Below are 7,949 nucleotides of genomic sequence, written 5' to 3'. Positions count from 1 at the left end.
AGCAAAACAGTACCTAGCTCGGGGGGTTGAAAACCCCCCAGCTAGGTAACAACAACATCAGCTATAATAGTACGCCCAAATGATATCAGTGGCGATTTTGGATTTCTTGGAAAAATGTAACTGCCAAAAATTTAACCAAGATAGTCTGCTAATGTGGCAATACTACCATAAAGGGCTTTGTGTTATGGTTATAAAGATAATGTAAGACAATAAAAGACTAAATCGCGTCTGACGTCAGGGCAAAGGCGCGCCGTGATTGGTTGCCGACCTGCGCAGTGTTGCATTTTCTGTCTAGTTGTCAGAATTTTAGACGCGAACTACAATCTTGGCGGAAAAGGTTGCCACACCAAAGCATTAATTGGCCAACATCCATCCCCGCCGCGCCCACCTATTGCAATGTTGATTTGGACAAAATCGTCATCATGTCTACATTTCAGTCTCCCAACATTGAAAGATGGGGGGGGGGGGTATAAATTGAGTGTGCATGCATTTTTGCAACTATTATACAAAGATAATGCGGTACTGTGACATATTTAGCTCTGGCGATTGCTTTATTTTAACACCAGCACGTGCTGGTGTGGCAACGAATTTTTTTTTTATCTCTGTCTTTCATTATAGTGCAGTGATGGAGAGCTTATATCACATCATAAACTATGCCTTATTTTTACCAAACCCATCATACTTAAATATTCAAATATTGGTCTGAATCGTGACATGGTTAAAACGATGACATAGGTACGAGCAATCAGTGCCAAAATATCGGCATTTTGGGCAAAAATGCCGACATTTTGGTCCTGGGTCTATCTACCCTTTCAGCAGTGTTATCATTTCGGCAGATTGATTGAATGTCGATATTTTGATAGATATGTTTGGCAAACTTGTTGGCAAAAACATCTGCCAAAATGTCGACATCAGATCAATACGCCAAAATGGTTACACTCTGCTGAAAGGATATGTTTTGGGCCTTGGAGTGTTGTGTTTTTTATTCTTCATGCTTGCCAAAAATGCGACATGCTGGAACGTTTTAAATAAGGCCAAAAATTGTGTTCTAATTCCTCTGGGTGATGTACTCCGTGTTAGGATCCTGTTCTCTCATGATGCACATGACAACGTTAATGAATAACCAGATGTTACCGCGATGGGAACTGGCTGCGAAGTTTTTGTCATTCCCTGCACTACAATTTTTGTCACTCCCTACACCTGCACTACTGGGAGGACGGGTTAGTGTAGTGGTCTTCTCACTCGCTTTTCACCACTGCAGGGCGGCCCGGGTTCAATTCCCCACAGTGCCACATGTGAGTTTGGTTGCCGATCCATGCTCGTCCTCGCAGGTTTTTCTCCGGGTGCTCCAGTTTTCCTCCTAAAATCGGACCTCTTCCCATATCCCTGTCCCGTAAAGTCCGGTTGGCATCCCTTGAATTTAGTAGCATCTGAGCACTATTTGGCTTTGCCTGGCTTCGGCTGAATGTTATAAATAAATAGACAATTGTTTATTTTTTAAAATGATGTATCGAATCCGGAGTCTCTTCCATCTACCATACTACTCTTATTAAAAATGCGGCAAGGCAACAATTGTTTCAGAACAGGAGATCACAAAATGATTATGAGCAAATGCAGCGGCAACGGGGAGCAAATGCAGCGGCAACGTGAGTAGCTGAAGCAACAATAAAACCAACAACAGAACGAGTCCGGCTGCAACAACAACAACAACAGCAACAACATTAACAACAACAACAAAGATGACGGCAACAACAAGAATAACAACAGAGAAACATAGCAATAGTGTTAGGAACAAGAAAACAACAACAACAACAACAACAACAAGCACGACGCCACCGACGACGACAATCGACAATAACATTTTTATTGTAACTTAAAGTGGTCATTTAAAAATATTCATGTTCATATCCAAGGTCTGCTTTACTACGATACCACGATATGAAATGTTGCATATAATGTGTGAAGCTAATTTTCATTTTTTTTTCCTAATATGATATTGAAGGTACGTTGCGTGATCATTTCTAAAAAAATTATCATGTGTTAAAACTATCACTCAACCCTCGCATGCTTAAAGGCGTAAATAATTGAAATAAATAAAGATGTCTAATCTAGCGGCTCATAGCCGACTTTCTGTCTGCTAAGAATCTTGTGCTGCATCAATGTCATCAAAATGTTGTTGTGATGCTCGTCAAGAAAGCCGTCTCTGTTGTCAACATTGGTGACAATACCGAGTCTAATTGCTGGCAGATTGCAGTAAGAGGATACGGACAAAATAGATGAGGTGAAAATGACATAAAGAAAAACGATTCAACAACAAATGGCGACCGAAACAATCGAACTAGCCGGTGTATGGATGGAAATGCCAGTATCAAATTTGACATTTTAAAAATCTGAAAAGAAGATGACTTTATTATAAAGGTACAGTATTTTGCCTGTCGAGATATTTTTTAGACTCTGGTATTTTTGTGACCATTTATTTGGAGGTAATTTCAAAAATTCGTCATGATTGTGGAGGAAGGGGCCAAGCCTGATTCCCTATATGAAAAGTTATCAAAGTAAACAATGTGATGTTAATGCAGATGTCAAATGGAATCTTGACCATACCCTCCTCAAGCCTTCACCATTTTATTGGTGAAAGTGTGTGTATCTATAGACGAATCCAACGAGCCAAGTCATGGTCAGGATTTGGTCGGCCATTATTGGGTCCCCGCAGCACCAAACTGGTGTTGTGACTGCCCAATTGGGTGGATTAAAGCCGCTTAAAATTCGATGTTAGATTCTATTGTGTTGTAAACTGTCATCATTCCAATCATTTCACATTTTAGGTGAGATGGAGCCGACGGGGATCCAGCTTTGGCCGCCATTGAGGTGTAGGAATGCGTGAAATTGGAATAGTCTTTGGACAAAACCATAAGGTGAATCTTGATCCAATAAATTTTCAGATGCTGTGAATCTTCAATCAAACAAATAATCGCAAAGGCGAATCTTTGACTAATCTTAGATATTTATATATGTGACCGTACACTACGAATGAGCCGTAAATGTCCTAAATTGTATTCTGAGTTACAGTGTAAAATGTGCCTCAATATATAATCCTATTGTTGATGAGGATAATAAGCTTAGCTCTGGTCTTTGTTTGCTTTGGCTAAGTCCTGTTCAAGTGGTGGGTTACAAAGCATTTTATTTTGTCTAGGTATGTATAACCAACAATTATTAACAATGCGAGGACATTCCTGAACCTCGTTGACTTGGGGATGATTTGAAATGACCGCCAATTATGACTGTTTGATATTTATTATCGACAATGTAGGAAAAGAGACACATGTAGAACTGAAAAAGGTATACCATTTTATTGAAGGAGTAAAGTTTAACAAACCATAACCCCGCTTCTGGATATCGTTTAAAGTCAAATGATATACCATTTTAAAGCTTTTGATATACATTTTCTAAACACGAAATAAAACAAAATTGACCGGGCCGACTTTACGGCTCATTAGTGGTGTACGGTCACACATTCGTAGAAAGAAATACTCACAGGTCATGGTGATTCTATCTTCTATAATTTTTGACATGTGGTGAATCTTGAACTAATATTTTTGGACAGAATGTGAACTTTTTGCCTAAAAATAATTTTTGACTTTTAGAGTGAACTAAGGTGAAGGGCTTGGGGAGGGTAGATTTAAGATTCCTTTTGACTCCTGGATAAAGCACAGATTCTGGAAATCTCAGTCTCTAATCAAAACAGTTACGGAATAAGTAGACATTCATATGCTGCGAGAAAAGATGACAAACGAAATTGGAATAAACAAAATCAAAGGTATCGATACAGAAATTAATTTACTCATACAGTATGATAAATAAGTGCAAATAAAGACCCTGTATGCTTTTTTTTGATTGGCTCCAAACAAAGGATTTGAACCGGTGTCTTTCACCGTAATCATGGCGCAGTACAGTCCATTCAATCCAACCTATTTGATCGTAGCGCATTTGTTATGTGTGTGAGACGAATTGTCGCGGTAGATTGCAATCATGCTTTTGTTGAATGCATTTGAGTAGTCCGCCATATTTACGGTATGATACGTCATTATGCACAATCTCTTTGATATTCGGCATGATTGGAACGACGTACATAATTCATATTTTTGGATAAAAGGTAGTGGGGTCAAGTCGTGTTTTTGTTATTTATTTATTTATTTATTTATTTATTTATTTATTTATTTATTTATTTATTTATTTATTTATTTATTTATTTATTTATTTATTTTAATAAGACCATAAAATAGTCATATAATGAAGCTATACTAGCTTCATGGTCATATTAAGGTAATTAATAACAAATTATCATAGTCCAAATCGTATATGGGTCATTCACCCCGATATGGGCCTGACTAACCTCGTCTACTTTCCCTTGTTTATAGGGCTGATAATTCCTTTGAATCATAAAAGGGACTTAGCATTTAAATGTGAGTTCTCTTAATCAGAGCACTAAACTTACTATGATCCACACCATGCTCATCTATCAGGGGAACAGTTCTTAAACCCCAATGCATTTGTACATTCATTGAATGACCTTTGAAGATTTGGGTACAAAAACTAATACTCTGCAACTTGAGGTCAAATTTTGCACTATGATTATGTAATTGAGGTTATTGGACTATGCCATTGGGATGAGGCTCTTGTGGTCCGTAGTGACTGAGTTTGCTTGATTAATATACCAGTGATCGAACTTCGTATGTGTGGTATTTGACCTGTGTTAAACAGCGCGCGCTCCAATTTGAGTAAACGCCTTATTAAAAGTGCACTTAAGGTGACTCTGAACAGTTGCATTTTTCTAAATGTCTATTTAGCCTTTCAATAAATATGCTGAAATATTTCAATTAAATAACCAATGTGTTCATTTAGACAAACTCCGATTGTCCTATACATATTCTTAATCAGTCTGGAAAAAGTAAAATATTCCTTCATCATGAATTAGATAAAATAATTACGTAATTCTTATATAGAGCTAAAACTGCAATGGGGATCACTATAAACTAGTATACTATAAATCGGCGAATACCACATTTGCTTTCGTACATCTAATATATTCTAATTGCTGTTTTGACTTGCCAATGACAACATACTGGGATCTCTAACACGCTCATCTCAGGAGATATTTTCTTTAAACACCAACGTGTTTATATATATTCTTAGAATGACTTTTAAATAATTTAAAGAAACTTCAGGGTCAAATTTTGTACTAAACATCTAAAAAAAAACTAACCCCCCTTAAATAATGACCATTATTCAAAAATCAATGTAACCCAAGATTTGAAAGTTGCAGTAAGTTGTATTGATTTTGTATTCAGTGTAATGGAAGGAAATCTGTGTAATGATATCTGAGTGTTTTTGTATTGTAAAAATTTGTATAAGTGCAACTTTCAAATCTGGACCTCACTACATTAAATTGACCGGTGTTTTATTGTTTTCTGGGCTATCGTATCAAATGAGGTGTCAAAATGAGCATAAATAAATTCTGCTTCCAACGTATTTGACAGATTTGTAATACGATAGTCCTTTTTGAATAATGACCATTATTTAAGGGGGGTTAGTTTATATTTGGTCAATGGAGGTACTGCATCGGATATTATACCATTTTGGATAATACTATATTAGTTAATAACGTATGTGAACTGATTTTAAGTCGAAAATGAACTCCCCAAACTAGTGGAAATGATCAGTTATTGTCAGCGCCACCTTAATCTATATAGATACATCTGTTTGTCTCATTAAATAATTGAACTTGAATCAATCATTGGTACTCATTTCGCACTCTACCTTTCTAAGGTATCATTGTAGTCTGTCATTTTCAAATTTTCATCGGGTAATTAGGGCCTACCACCAAGTGCGATTTACCAAGGTGTAAATTAATAGATATCAACTTAGTTTGCGGTCATTGAAATGGACTAATAAAGATATAAATTAGATTTGGAATAACGAATAATCATACTGTAGAAAGATATCTATGATAAAAGTAAAGATTGTGATAAAAGAATACACTAATATCAAAGGCAATATGCTGACAACTGGAAAATTTTGTGACTACGACCGAAGGCAACTGTGGACCACACCCATAGTCCCATAGAGAGCAAAATATGGTGTAATCGAAAACCTGTTTTTAATAATTATATTGTTTAGTTATTTATGCATTTTTGTTATCCGTTATTATCATAATTATACTTTTGTATTTTACCAGGCTTTCTGTTTTTTCCTCTTTATTCCAGATACCTCGATCGAATGAGCTTGCTCATTTGAAGTTGGGTGCACTTTTATCGATGCAAAGAAGCCTAGACGAAAATACACTTCTGTAGTGCTTTCCATATCTGGAATACAATAGCACAAACTGCTCTACGCTGATTGCAAATAAGATGGGGATATTGAGCACCCTTGCTGAATACTCTTTGTTATTAAGAGACGTAATAAGACAAACTGAGATAATTTGTAATGACGAACATCGCAGTATGACACTGATTGTCACTTTGTCATTGTAGGATTAATGTAACCGATTTCCTTCGTTGTCCGTTCAAAAAGACTTCGTCGTAATCGTAGGGCGATATTTTGCGGCCAACATTGAACTGCAGTTTGAAAATCAAGATTACGACCAACGTTTCAACTGAAATTTTGCATTATTTATGTAAGTTCATTTATTTTGTATTGCAGGATAGAATTAAATGGGATTTTATTTTAGGGAAGGGGTTGGAAGGTTGGTTTCCTCCATGATATGTGGTCAAGATCATGTCTTATTTAGCATTCCATTCCTTTCCATAATGTGCTCTTCACCACTTGGCCCGTAGTGGTCCGTGGATTCGTATTTCTCGACAGCAGAAACGGTCCCTAGCTATATAAAAGTGGGTACTAGGCTATCAAACCTATCATCAGCCTTCAGCAAGATAACCAGTTGTGTACCAACAGAGTGTTAGCTGGTAAGCATGGTAAGCCTATCAAATGTTGTGGCTAGGTCCCTGGTTGAACACTTTCGTCAGTTTCAATTCACCGGATACTCTCCAAATCCCTTTAGTATTCGCGGTTTTCGTTGCAGGAGCGGTGCTTTAAGGCACACACTGACACTTTTAGTCCTGGCCCTTTTACATCTGTATCAAGTACCGACACCAAAGGCACTATCTTGTCAACGCCTTCACCAATATGGCCCGGGAAATCGGAGTCAAAAATAACCTCCAGGTCGAAGGTCAATGACAAGTTTTCATCGAGGTCACGTGCCTGAGGCTTTTACGGATGGAGACTTCTCTAAGGACCTGTGCTTGAACTTCATTGACTTTGAAAAAAGAAGTAAGAGTGTTTGGTTTGCAAATCTAGCAGTTTAGGGCGGGAAAGGGCGTTAATTCACTGTAAACTTCAATTTATTCTATAATTCACCTTTTTACATTGAAATGAAGAATTAATCATGACCATGAAAGATAATAAAATACCACTAAATGATTACATTCGCAGAAAATATGGAGACAAAAATCATGTTCTTGAGAGCTTCAAAAAGATAATTTGTCAATTCTTGGGTGCCTCCCTATAACTTTCAGAGATGCGCTCAATATCAAGTAAGGCTTCCATAATTAGAACACATAGACAAATAGCCGGAATTAAACAATAAAGTTTGCAAATATTAACATGCAATTTTCATTACCATGTCCGACCAAATTTATTAAAGTGATATTTATTATGATTGCCAGATAACATTTTGTTTCCTTTTTTTGTGGCGCCCTCTACGGAGGGGCCACATATAGGCATCACTTTGTGAAAGGCTTCTAATTTCACTCTTGCTAGATTTACTCCTTAATTGTTTTGCTAAAATTATGCCCAGCTCAGAAATAAAACCACAATATGCTAGGATTTTATTTTATTATTGTTTTCTGATATGCACGGGATAAAATGATGTGTGTATATTCTTTGTTTAAAAT

The 7,949-nt window shown here is 36.8% G+C and overlaps 1 long non-coding RNA gene across 1 annotated transcript; it reads left to right on the top strand.

Annotated features, from left to right (window-relative positions):
* The first annotated feature begins 2,154 nt into the window (after nt 1-2,154).
* On the top strand, nt 2,155-7,715 carry LOC140165909 (uncharacterized). The gene is made up of 3 exons (XR_011860784.1): nt 2,155-2,418; nt 2,826-2,915; nt 6,264-7,715. It is a non-coding gene; the product is annotated as an uncharacterized lncRNA (long non-coding RNA).
* Nucleotides 7,716-7,949: the final 234 nt, after the last annotated feature.

This window comes from Amphiura filiformis, chromosome 12 (genome assembly GCF_039555335.1).
Source record: "Amphiura filiformis chromosome 12, Afil_fr2py, whole genome shotgun sequence".
NCBI classification, from domain to species: domain Eukaryota; kingdom Metazoa; phylum Echinodermata; class Ophiuroidea; order Amphilepidida; family Amphiuridae; genus Amphiura; species Amphiura filiformis.
Note: the sequence above shows the minus strand (reverse complement) of the source record. Positions and strands in the feature narration are given on the sequence as shown.